The 13,228-nt window shown below is 44.9% G+C and overlaps 1 long non-coding RNA gene across 1 annotated transcript; it reads left to right on the top strand.

Annotated features, from left to right (window-relative positions):
- Positions 1-4,739: 4,739 nt before the first annotated feature.
- On the top strand, positions 4,740-12,476 carry LOC110477338 (uncharacterized). Its single transcript, XR_014950779.1, has 3 exons — positions 4,740-4,880; positions 4,961-5,129; positions 5,647-12,476. It is a non-coding gene; the product is annotated as an uncharacterized LOC110477338 (long non-coding RNA).
- The last annotated feature ends 752 nt before the right edge of the window (positions 12,477-13,228 follow it).

The raw sequence follows: 13,228 nt of genomic DNA, 5'->3' as shown, positions 1-13,228 counted from the left end.
TTAATGCTGGCTTGATTCAAAGACACCTAGTCCAAATCTCCTGCACTTTTTTTGATCCCACCCACCATTGCAGCAGAAGACCATAAATATTCACAACTGCCAGCTGCTCACTCGTAGGGATGACTTCCTGTGGGGTTAATCTTCCTAAGCCAATAGCAACCTTTAATTGCCAAGCTGACCTAGGGACTTCTGAAGCTTGAGAATGCAAAGAATGGTTTGCCATCTTCATATCCCATTCCTAGCAAAACTTTTTTCCTCCTGAGTCTAGTAACAGGAGGACATATCCCTAAATTTTTTCTCAGATGCAGAAATACTGAACAATGGTGCTATAGCATGGCCATTTCTATTCCTCAGATTTGTGCAATGTATGGGTTTCTGTGTGTTTTTATCTAGCATCTTTACTCTGTTTTTCAAAAAAGATTGATGAAATTTTTTGGTTGTTTTTGTTGTCCTTGGAGTTTAATAAGCTAGAGCCTTTAGAGCTGTGCTTCATTTGTTCCCATGTTTTTCCTGGCAAAGAGTAAAATTCAAAGCTGAGCCTTTTTCTGCTGGATGTTTTTCTTTTCTGTGATAAACACGAAGTATGCAGTTGATGTCATGAGAGCAGTAGGTGCAGGATTCAGCTGACACTTCCCAGCAGAAAAGTCTCCATCTTGCCAGGCCTTTGAGGAGACATGACAATGATTCATTTTGGTGATAACACAGTAGGAACACAAGTCCAATTGTTTGCTATGTAGGTCAGAATGGGATATGTTGGCATCTTTGTTCGCAGACTTTACAAAGATGTCTGAGAATGGGAAGCATGACAGCAAAAAACCTATTCTGATATAACTTAAATTGTTCTGCTGATGGAAGTAGTCTATGAACAGTTTGCTGTCTAGCTAGCAGAGCTGAACATTGTCTATATATGAGGAGGTTTAATTTTCCACATTAAACAACTCATTTACTCTTTACCCAAACTCTGCAATTAAAGTCTGCCTCTGTGCCAAGAAGAAGGCCCTTAGAATTGCTCAGTCTTGCCGTTCCAGTGTGAGTTCTTTACAGCAGCTGATGTACATGATGTACCTAAAAATCAGAGGAAATTGACAGTTCACTTGGTTAGCTCAGGAGTTTTCTTGCAGCCTTGTGCCTTTTAATGTCTGTGCTTCAGAAACTTGTTCAGCAGTCATTTTTGGGTTTTGCTTGTTCAGTCAAAACTGGCTTTGGGAATGTAATATTTTGTAACACATTAAAACATTTTGCTGCACACCCCATTGCACATCATGCAGGAGAACGACATGCCTTTTTATGAGAATCTACCAGCTCTCCCCTGATGTCTGCTCCCTCTAGGAAAGCCTCTGGTTATTGAAGATGAAGAACAAAGATTTGCTCTTTTTCCCTATGCGAGTGCTCCAGTGGAGGGCCCTGGGACTGCTTTTGTTTGGTATGTTTGGATGGTGTCATGCACTCTGTGGAACTGGCTTGTGCCTTTGCAAGCACATCATGTTCTCACTTCCAGGTTTGTCCCTCTGATCCTCTGTGTTCATCACCTACATAAACAGCAGCATTACTGCTAATTCTGCTCTACAGCTAGGAGAAGCTGAGGCACCTTCCTATTTTGAGGAGAACAACTCTTTCCCAAATAATTAATCTCCTTTGAATTAACTGTCAGTTTTTCTCATACCAGGGAGAGAAATGTGAAATATCTTACAGCATTGCTCAAATATATGTTGTGACAAACATTACAACCAAAACCATCCAGGTTTTTTTATGTTCTGCACCACATACATTCAAGGAAAAATATTCTCTCTTTGTCACATGTCTTGAGAGCTGAATAGATTTTTGAAGCAGTTGGAGGTAGTGCTGCAAGATCAAAGATGTACTGTGTACCATGTACTATTTCTTTCTTTTTAAAAGAAGGAAATAAATTCTAATGGCTGAACATAATGTTTTCTGTGATCATACTTTGTCTTGACATGTTTATTAGCACAATGTAGACTTTTATAAAACTTTTCCTCCCTCTATCAGTCCTAAGCATTTATAACAATTACTTTCTCTGGGGTTCTGTTGGTTATCTTATGAAAATCTGTCTCATACAGGAAGGACACCCAGTTAGGTGATAATAAGTTTGAAATAACAATATGAGCAATGATTTGAGCTTGCAACACAGTTCAGAAGGGAAGTGGGTGGTAACTGATATTTTTATTTCAGCCTCATCAAAATAATTCAATTGAATCTATTTTTTTTATTGTGGGTGAGGCTTGTTTCAAAATAAAAACCAATCCAACAGGGAAATTCTGCATACATGCCCAAAGGTGAGATTTCTATTCTAGGAGGGCTAAAGCCCTAGACAGTGTTTGTGGAAGTATCTGTCACTTAATGCCTTTCCACAGTAGTCCCTAGCTGAGGATCTCGATTGTTCTTGATTATGAAGAAAGACATAAAGAATAATTATGGGAGGGGATTTTTATTTCTGTTTCTGCACTCTTATGTGAAATGCATGCCAGCACAGATCAGAGCACCACATTCTGATACAGAGAAGCATCTGTATGTAAATGAACTTGAGTTTTCAAAGGGCTCCAGTGTTGAGTCCCAAATCTTTTCAGCAACTTTGAAAATTCACTAAAAAAATCAATTACAGAATAGTTTATGCTGGGAAGAGGAAACGGAGCATGTCCTCTCTGAAGCATCCCGCTGTGATGAATGGCCAGTGGGTCTGGTGAGCCAGTTGTCTGTTCCAGTTTGGTCTTTGTTCCTGTAAATGAGCCAGTGTATATCTGGAAGAAGAGGAAGTTGTCTGGAAATTTGATCCAACAAATAGCTCCATTGTTGCTGTGATAAAAGCATAGAATGACTATTTCAAATGTTTAAATAACTGTGATATTTTTAATTAAATAAGTTATTATAGCCTTCTTTAACACTGCCATTACTGTTTGTTTGTTGCTGAAATAAGTTTGAAAAAAAGGAGTATAGATCATATGCTACACTCTAATCTTTCCATATAAATATCTCTAAAACCAGAGTAAGAAGTAGCATAATAGAATAAAAAAACATCTTTTGCTAAATCTTTTTCACACACATTTCAACATCCAGGCATAAAGATTGTATTTAGATTTGGATGGTGTAATAATTGCTGTTATATTAGGCTATTTTTATATGCATTTATTTAATGCACTAATCTAAATAAAGTTACTTTTAAGAAGTGCTAGGTTTGGTATGATTCCTATAAAAATTAAGAGAAATGGAGTCCCCTTTGATTTTCTCCTTTGGCGAGAAAGGTGCTGCTGAGAAGATGCTCAAAATCCTGACATTGTTCAAAGCTGGATATCTCAGCTGCTCATGGAAGTTTTCTTGTTCCTTCCTCACAGTTCTAAGGCATTTTATACACATCTACATACAAGGATTTTTTTTTTTCTGCATAGCTGATCAGTGGAGGTAGAGTAAGGAAGTTTCCCATAATCAGTAAAAAATAAAGATATTAAATTATTCTATTCTGCTGTAGTCTAACACAAGAGTGGCTATACTACTTCATAGTGGCTATACCACTTCATCCTCAAGTGAAACCTGTCAACAGCAAAAATGCACACGTTCTCTGGTGGCTCAGCACACAAGACAAAAAAACGCAGGAGACTTCTCTGTGCCTCTGGAGGGAAACTTGTGCTGCACCTCCATGAGCCCCTTCTGGCTGTAGCTGCTCGAAGGCAGCAGCTTCGCACACCCCTTCAGCTGAGGTTTGCACATGTTTTAGCTGAGTTTGGCACAACTTGTTGCAGAGTTTTGCACACCTTTTAGTGGAGTTTGCACACCTTTTAGCAGAGTTTTGCACATGCTTTAGCTGAGTTTGGCACACCTTTTAGTTGCGTTTCGCACACATTTAGCTGAGTTTCGCACACATTTAGCTGAGTTTCGCACACATTTAGCAGAGTTTTGCAAACCTTTTTAACAGTTTTGCACACATTTAGCTGAGTTCCACACACCTTTTAGCTGAGTTTGGCACACCACTTAGCTGGGTTTCATACACCTTTTAGCTGAGTTTCACACACCATTTAGCTGAGTTTCATACACCTTTTAGCTGACTTCCGCACACCTTTTAGCAGCATTTCGCACACATTTTAGCTGAGTTTTGCACATGTGTTAACAGAGTTCCGCACACCTGTTATTAGTGGAGTTCCGCACACATTTTAGCTGAGTTCCGCACCCCTTTTAGCTGAGTTCCGCACACCTTTTAGCAGAACTCCGCACACCTTTTAGCTGAGTTTGGCACACCTTTTAGCAGAACTCCGCACACCTATTAGCAGAACTCCGCACACCTTTTAGCTGAGTTTGGCACACCTTTTAGCAGAACTCCGCACACCTTTTAGCTGAGTTTGGCACACCTTTTAGCAGAACTCCGCACACCTATTAGCAGAACTCCGCACACCTTTTAGCTGAGTTTGGCACACCTTTTAGCAGAACTCCGCACACCTTTTAGCAGAACTCCGCACACCTTTTAGCTGAGTTTGGCACTCCTTTTAGCAGAACTCCGCACACCTTTTAGCAGAGTTCCGCACACCTTTTAGCAGAACTCCGCACACCTTTTAGCAGAACTCCGCACACCTTTTAGCAGAACTCCGCACCCCTTTTAGCTGAGTTTGGCACACCTTTTAGCTGAGTTCCGCACCCCTTTTAGCAGCGTTCCGCAGCCCTTTCAGCCGAGCCCGGCACGTCCAGCGCGGCTGCCCCGGGCCGGCCCCGCCGCTGTCCCGCTCCGCGGGCGCGCCCGCACGGCCGCGCAGCGCCGGTCCCTGCGGGAGCGGCCCTAAAGCGCCCGGACACAGCCCACAGCCCACAGCCCCTGCCCTCCGCCTGCCTCCTCAGCACGGTTTGCTTCTGCGTTTTTGAGCTCCTGCAGCCTGCCGGCAGTAAGTATCAGGCCGGTTTCTAATAACTCATGTTCTCTGTGTTTAATCAGAAAAAGGCTGACGTGGGCTGTATTCCTAAGGCAACCGCCCCCAGCTCGGCTGTACCGTGCCCATGCCCACACAGCCTCCGTGACGCAGGAACCGCTCGCAGCGCTTGGCTCAGGAGCTGCTCCTTGGGAAATCCCCCTGTGACAGTCCTTGGGCAATAGCACGGAGCCTGCAGCTTTCACTTCTCGAGGTGTAGAAGAGGTAAGACTAAAAGTTCTATCCTCATCCAACAGGATTTTGGAGCTGGGAATAATTATGCTTCGATGCTTGAACAAGCTGCAGCTCTAATCAGGGAAGTTCTAGGGTACATGTGTGGCTCACAGAGAGCTTCTCAGTATCCTCCCCCCCCGCTGCCTGTTCTCGGGGATTCCCTGAAAAGTTGCATTCCCCAGAACATCACCTCCAACTCCCAAAAAGGGAGAGAGGAAACCTTGATTGCTGTGATGCTCCTGGGTTTTGTTCCAATTCTGAAACCTTGAAAAAGTGCTCTATTTCTTCCTGGAAATGGAAATTCCAGCTGAGGGAAGTTAATAAATGTTAACATGGAAAGGGCACAATTCCCTCCTTTGCCTGCAAAGTCCATGGGCATGTTTGCATGCTGTTCATCCCTGTCAGAGATACAACGCACAGCATGTTTTCTCTTGATATAACACTGGAGGGAGAAGATGTTTTCTACATAGCATGAAAACCGTGTTAATTCTGTTTTCTCCCTTTTAAGGCATTTACACAGCTTGAAGAGCTTTCACTTGTATTTTACAACCAGACAGCAAAGGCAGGCAGATGGCTGCTATCAGCACGTGAGTGGCTCTGTACTGCACCAGGCCTGAGCAGGCACTGATGGACTGTGGGTGAGAACCAGCTCGCTACAAGCACCTGCATTACAAAACAGGTGCCAGTGAAGTAGCTTTATCACCATCCAGTACAACTCAAACCTGGAAATTTTCTCTGTCATGGAAAATGCTTGCTTCTTGAATGGTACAGAAACCCCCTCTACCTTTCAGAGAGATGCTTTTGATATGTGATTCTTGGAACAGTTTGTGAGACTGTCATGAGTAAATATGAAGCTTAACATTTGTAGGCAATTAGGCTCATGCTGGATAAACACAGGCCTTTTGCCCATCATCCATCTGAAACACCAGTGCATTACAAGCTGGAGCCCCATTTTCCCCTGGGTGGAGATCTCTGGGATCCTCAGGGGTTTGCTCTCTCCCTGTGCTGTAGCTGCTCTGCCCCATGTGCATGTAGAGGTGCTGTGCCCTTGCAAGCAGCTGCTGCACATGTATCCTGTGTGACGTGTGCCTGATGAGTGCCCACGGCAGCAAGTCAGCTCCCCCATCACCCTCTGTCACCCAGCCCCAGCTGGCAGTGCCCCCAGCACCCCTGCAGACTCACCAGCCGTTTTCTGGGAGCCCAGCAGGGAGGTAGGGGTACACCAAAGGGTGAGGTGCATCCATGGCTTCCTCTGCAGCTGGGGACAGAGCATCCCACTGGGAGCCCTCTGCAACTCAGGTGCCCAGCTGTAGCCCAGGGCAGGTACTGCCTTGTGACTTCTTGTGCTTCTCTGCCTTTTGATTCACACTTTTCATCTTGTTAAAACCATGCACGTCAGGGCCTGGGCCGTGTGCTGTCCCCCATCTTCTGGCCTGTTCACACCTATCTCTGAAATTTACTTTCCTCTCTCCCTTGTGCTGGGAAAAGCCCCAGGCAGGCTCTTTATTGAGATCAATAATTCCTGCTCTCTGTATTCTTTCTCACCTGCCAGCTTAGTCAGTGCTGGACAGCTGCACCATTTATACCTTTCTGGTTCTAAGTCCACATTCTGGATGAATGTTGGAAAAAGGGCAGTCAGCAGGCAGCGAAACACCCTCTCCTGTTTAGATTTTGAGTTTATCCCCAGCATTAATATAAAAAACTTTTATCTGAGTGGAGTTTAAACATAACCAGTCCTGGATGATGGCAAATGGTCTGTAGAAAGCTCTCCATCCCATAGTGTGTCAGGATAACATGGACATGGCCTTGCAGTAGCCTGTAATGCACTGAGAGAGAGAGTTTGGGTGGTCTGCTCCCAGGAGTAGCAACCCAGTGGGTGGGGTGGTGCTGTAGATAATAATTTTGGATTACTTCAGTGCAGCACAGAAGACTAAACTTCACACTGCTGTTCCTTGTCAAAAAACATTTACTGCTCAGCTGAACCACAGCCAAGCCTCCTCGTTGCTGCTCTGTGGAGCTCCACGTGGCACCACAGGGTGCAGGCTGTCCTGCTCTCGGGGCACATGGCCCTGCACCAGCAGAGGTGCAAGGGGCTGACAAAACTGAGCACTTCTCCTCACCAGGCATCTGCTCCCAGCCACGTAATGACTGAGCTGATGGGCTCCACTCAAGGGTGTTTAGAAACGTTCCACCACAAGTGCTTGGGAAACTATGAAAAGCAAAGAAAATCTCTGCCAGCAAAAAACATCTCCTAAAAGGAGAAGATAAACTACTCTTTCTATGTGGTAGGCTCACTTTCTAGAAAGAAAAATGCCACCAATAGTGGTGGGAGGGATAAAGGAGGCAGCTTGTATAAGGAGGTGATTTCTTTCAGCATGAAATTATGCATCTGCCTGCCACAGACCTTGTGGCATCAGCCCTCCCTCCCTTGGCTCAGCTTCTTTCTCTCAGCATAAGGTTGCAAGCTGCTGTGCTAAAAATACATATTTTTAGCGTGAAATAGCTGCTTCTGCAGGAGCACACGTCAGACACACCAAAGCCCTCCTTGCAAGCTCTGAACCAACCTGCTTGGACTTCTCTCCTGAGGGTGGAGCATGAGGTCATTGACTAGAAAGGGCTTTGCTGACATTCCAGGTGAACTAGGAAATCTTTCCCATCCCTCCATGGATTTCTCCATGTCCTGGGTTTGCCTTAATTGAATCTTTTTGGTAAGGAAACCAAATTTGAAAGAGAGTCTTCCCAGAAGGTTTGTTCATGGTCCTGTAAGCATGAACCTGTCAGAATGAACATGTAAGAATAATGTTACTACTTGTGCTGTGACATTTTCCTACAAATTTCTCATTATTCCAGGGTAATTCTTTCAAGACCTGGTGTATACATGTAGTAGCTGCAGTGTTTAATCCCTGTGAAGAGCTGTAGACTTTTCTGTTTGCACTGAGAGCTGACAAAGTCTGGTTTATCACATGCTTCTTACCAACAAAAAACTGTCATTCACTAAAAAAGTAATTCTATCAATCTCTGAATGAAGAGATAAAAATCATGACAAATTGAAGCCAGGTAACATTGGAATCACAGTCTTAAAAGGCTGGATAAGACTGGTGGGGACCTCTGGAGATCATCTTGTCCAACTCCAGCTCAAAGCAGGTCTGCTAGAACAGCTTGCTCAGGGTCATGTCCAGTTGATGCTGAATGTCTCCAAGGATGGAGGGAGTTTCTTCCATTTACCTCTCTGGGCAGCCTGCTGCAGTGCTTGACCACACTCACAGCAGAACATGTTTTTCTTGTGTTTAAATAGAATTTCTTGCATTTCAGCTTCTGCTCATTGCCTCTTGTACTATCACTGAGCATCACTGAAAAGAACTTGACCCCATCTCCTGTAAACCCTTTCTTTGGGTATTTATATACATAGGGGTGTGATCCTCCCTGAGCCTTCTCAGGCTGACTGGTCCCAGCTTTCTCAACTTCGCCCTCTATAAGAGATGGCTCCAGTCCTGTAATCAGCTTCATGATCCTTCATTGTTCTCTCTCCAGTGTGTCCATGTGAACCCTGAACTGGACAAATCACTCCAGGCATGAGAGGGGACCTGCTGGCAAAGCTTTATCTCATGTAGCCCATGACACCATTGGTCTTCTTTGCCAAAGTTTCCCAGATCTTATTTTCAGCTCTCCTGAAAGAGGATGACTATTTTCTTTCTTCCAGTCTTCAGGTATCTCTCCTGATTGCCGAGGTTACAGAGTGACCTTGCAATGACATTGGCTAGACCTCAGCACTCATGGGTACATCCCATGAAGTCTCATGGGCCTGCATATATCCAGTTTGTTTAAATGTTCCTAACAAGATCACTGAAATTAAGTCTTCCTTGCTCTGATCTCAGGGTAATTATAGCATTGTACAGTAAGGATGCAATTTTCTCTTAATTCTCTGCAGTGCTCACAGCATGTTGTTGCTTTTTCCCTGTTGAGTTCTGTGGTATTCTCCAGAAAAAAAAAAAAACCTCAACAGCAGGTTTGCATGTAATTATAACCTCTATATCTACCTTCCTTCCCTCCCTTTTCCTCCCACTCAACTCCAGCACCTTATTTCTAAATCCTCCTCCTCCCTCAGTGCCTATGAGAGAACACCAGCAGTGTAGCATGTCCATGGACTCACATTGGCTACTCTGAGGGGCACAAGAGTTGCATGCTTAAACCCTTGTGGTGTATGCTTGAAAATTTCAGCTTTGTTTTGCAGAGGAGGTGAGCTCTGGTGAAGATTTTCCATTTGCCTCATCTTATCCCCAACGCTGACATCATCAAATCCCTAGCAAGCAGTACTGTTGCTGCATCTTCACAGTGAAAAGGTGAAAAGACTCTGTTTAAACACACAAATTTAACTTGCTACCTAGGGTGTGCTTTAGAATACTGCAGAATTTTCCTGAAAGATTAATGATGTTAAAATGTGCTAATGGCAGGCGAGAGCAGCACTGTATGTCCATCAGAGGTGGTGCAGGCTGTGGAGCTGCTCCCTGGGGAGCCTCTCCCAGCTGCCCCATGGATGGGATGGCACAGCATGGCATGGCAGCCCACCTGCCCCACCACTGTGAGCCTGGTCTGAGCTGACTCTGCTCTTGAAAAGCCTTGGACAGGCTTGGGGAAGAGTTCCTGGTGGCTGCTGTCAAGTGTGCTGGTCCTCACGCTTCCAGAGAGCAGGCGTACTCTGAAATGATGGGTTTTTTCCCAAAGTGCTTGTCTGTCTTTTATGTTTGCCTCCTCAAGCAGAAGAACACTCTCTGCATTAATACACCACTGCAGCCTTTTCAGAAATATTGGCCTGCCCTTTTCCTGTCCATCTGCAGAGCCCCTCAGCTGACTGGTGGAAAGGACAAGCCCTGCTCCATTTCTTTGAGTATGTGCCCACATCACCCCAGCAACTCCCCTCAGCCCCAGCCTGCTCCCCATCTTCCTGTCTGGCCTGGATGCCAAAACCTGCCTCTTTGCTCCATGAAGATACTTTTTTTACTTCTTAGTTCTTTCAGGGAGACAGGATCCTTCTGTAGTTTCCACCATGGTGTCACAGTTGGATGTTGGACCCTGCTAGCTGAGAAGATCTTCTATCCAAGAAAACATTACCCATGCTACAGGACAGAAAAAAAAAAAAAAAAAAAAAAAAAAAAAAAGAGAGAAAAAATGTAGCAACTTACACTCCCACTCTGAAAGATCTGTTTACAGCGAGTGTGGAGAGCCAGGCTTCATCTCCAGCTTGTTCCTGCACACTCAGATCATGTTTGTGAGCCCAGAGCAGGTTGCATTTGGCATAAATCAGATGTCTAAAGCCAAGTATGGGCACACTGAACCCCTAAACAGACAGAACTGACAGTCTCTGACTTCAAGCCCATGCCCCTGCCAGTTTGGCATTCTTCTGAAAAGATTTCAGTTCCACATTCCAGCGCATGAACTTGGAGGGAGAGAAATCCTTCCCACAAGCTTGCTTAGAAAATGAGATGCATCCCATAAAGCACTTTCATTTTGTGCATGTAACAAAAAATTAATTAGCTGGTGTCCTTCTCTATTAATCTGCATATGACCAGTGAGTGATTTCTACAGAACCAGTGGAATAATCCCATTGCCAAGGATTATATCCCTGCACAACACCTGGTAAATGAGTCACCAGAAACTGTTGGGGAGGACACTGATAGCATAGAAACCAAATTAAATATTTAGGTGCCTGCTACTGGAGGAGTCTCACCATGCTGAGCCAGACCACTCTGTGGCACTCCTTCCAGAGGAACAGACAGGACCCACACAGCCTCTGTTTTGCCTCTGTCGTGACAAAGGAGAAGCACTGCAGCGATCGCTTGTGCTCTGAGGTTGATCACATCTGACTTTCTGCAACCACACTCAATGGACAGAGATTATGAGAGTGAATTCTGGTGCCCTTTGTGTCTCTCCAGTGCTGGGATGTTGATGAGCAGCGACAGTTGCACGACTGCTGTCCTTTTCCATGGTGAATATTGGAGATGGAAGTGTAGAGACATGGTGGTACGTGCTGCTTCTTGCAGCCCTGTTCTGGGAGGCTTCTGTCCCTGAAGATCCTCACTGGATCAGCAGGAATAAGAATTGTGTTGGAAGATACCTGGACCAGCAGAGTATTTATGTGGATCCATAAACATATATATCAGTATATTTATCTGTATTTCTCCAAGTATATGTAAAGATTGGTCATTTTCTTTGGGGAGGGAAGGTCAGAGTGCACACCTTACCTAACTGCACCAGGAACCAGGTCATACTGTGTTACTCCATGAAACAATGTCTCTTCAGATCTGTGTCACACTCTAAATGCCACCAGAGCCAAACTGCCCATGGTAACTCAAATCACCCTGGTTCTGCCCTCCCTGATCTTTTCCCTGTGCAATCCCTTCACTTACCTAATGATACAGCACAAACCATGATCACACTCATAACCCTACAACATTTTTCTGGAGATCAGTGGGAAATCATCACCATTCAGAAATACAATAAAAACACAGCAGCCCACAAAGAGCTGAGAAATCAAAGAGTCTGTGTCTGAGCAGTTTGTGAAGATGCTGTGGACAGCCCATGTACCTGTGCAGGCTACTGCTACCAGAGAGATGCCTGGAGAGCAGCATGTGCTGCTGCAAGGTGAACAGAGGCACCTGGGCAGTGCTGTCAGCATGCTGGTGTCCTGGCTGAGGTAACCCACCACAGGGGACATCAGTGCTGGCAGCACAAAGCAGCATCCCCACCTCTCTGAGTTCTGTTTACAGAGCCTCAGCCTCAATTGGCAGCAGCCACATTGCCATGGCCAGCGGGAAGGTGGTTGTGTGCCAGGCTTCAGAAAAAAAGATGGCATTTCCCTGTCTTCAAAGCCACTGAGCTGTGTAGCCACCATGTTTGCAGATGCTCCCTCTTTAGGGAAGAGAGCTTTTAGAGCAATAACCTCTCATCTTGCATCAGTGTCATGTGGGACACTGAGCACCAAAAGGACAGTGGGACACCAAAGTGAAGAACAGTACATTTTGCTTTGAAGTTTTCATAGCTGGTTATGGAGAGAAAATAGTTTTATTATAAAGTCCAGTCTGTCCAGATTTGTCAGTGGAAAATGTCCAGTGGGGTTTTAGTTATTTTACACATTTAAGAACAGATGTGAAGCTGAAGTTCTGTTATTCCTGCACATTTCTCAGCTATTCTTTGTCAGCAGAAATTTCATATGTTTTATACCCCAATGCACTTCCCCTCCCACTGCTGTAGTCCTGAAGTATTTAAATCATAACTTTGTAACTTCACTTCACTGGAAAAATAAAATATATTACTGCGTCTCACACACAAAGTAATTATCCCAAAGGCTGTTCTGGTGTCTCTCTTAGTTTTTGCCATGCATGAGGTGGAGTCTTGGTGCTGATTTTTTTTTTGTTCCAGCAGAAATCATGGTCATTCCCATTGTCCACTTCAGTTGAGTCAATGGTACTCTTTTAGAGGGCTGTCGCATAAACTAAATCAGTGATGTGATTTGGTTTAAGAAGCAACAAGCCAAAGGGGGAAAGCTTCATCTGTTAAATATATGTTCAAGCAGAGAAAATAGTTTACTCTTACCCATATCAGAAGTAGAGTAACTTTCTGCTGGCTGGTGAGGCGAGATGCTGGGCTAGCTGTGCCAGCAGCCCCAGAGCACAGGGGCTCCATGCTGTCACTGAGACTCCCAGGCAGGTCCTGGAACAGGGGCTGGTTCTGCTGATGTGGCAATGAGCCAACGTCCCAGGACATGCCAGGACCTACCTCCCAGCTAACAGGGGATGAGTTAGAAGTCACCAACTATAAAAAATCCACCAGTAACATAGTGTTGGGAAATGTGTCATCCCCAGCGAGGCAAATACGGAATAAAGGCATGAAAATAAATGGCCCCAAAGGAACGGGGGCATTTTTGCTCCTTCCAATGTGCTCCATTTACAGACCACAACCTCGTGCTATATCCTCCATTCAGCTCCTTTCTCGGTGTATCACCAAGGGGTTCTGTGTCTGGCCATGCTGTCAGCCACTGCCACAGCAGTGCCTTTGTAGTGCCTCTTTCTTCCCCCTGATCTAAGATTCTCTTC

Source organism: Lonchura striata, chromosome 2 (genome assembly GCF_050655825.1).
Source record: "Lonchura striata isolate lonStrDom1 chromosome 2, ASM5065582v1, whole genome shotgun sequence".
In the NCBI taxonomy this organism is placed as follows: Eukaryota; Metazoa; Chordata; class Aves; order Passeriformes; family Estrildidae; genus Lonchura; species Lonchura striata.
This window is presented reverse-complemented; position numbering and strand designations above follow the sequence as displayed.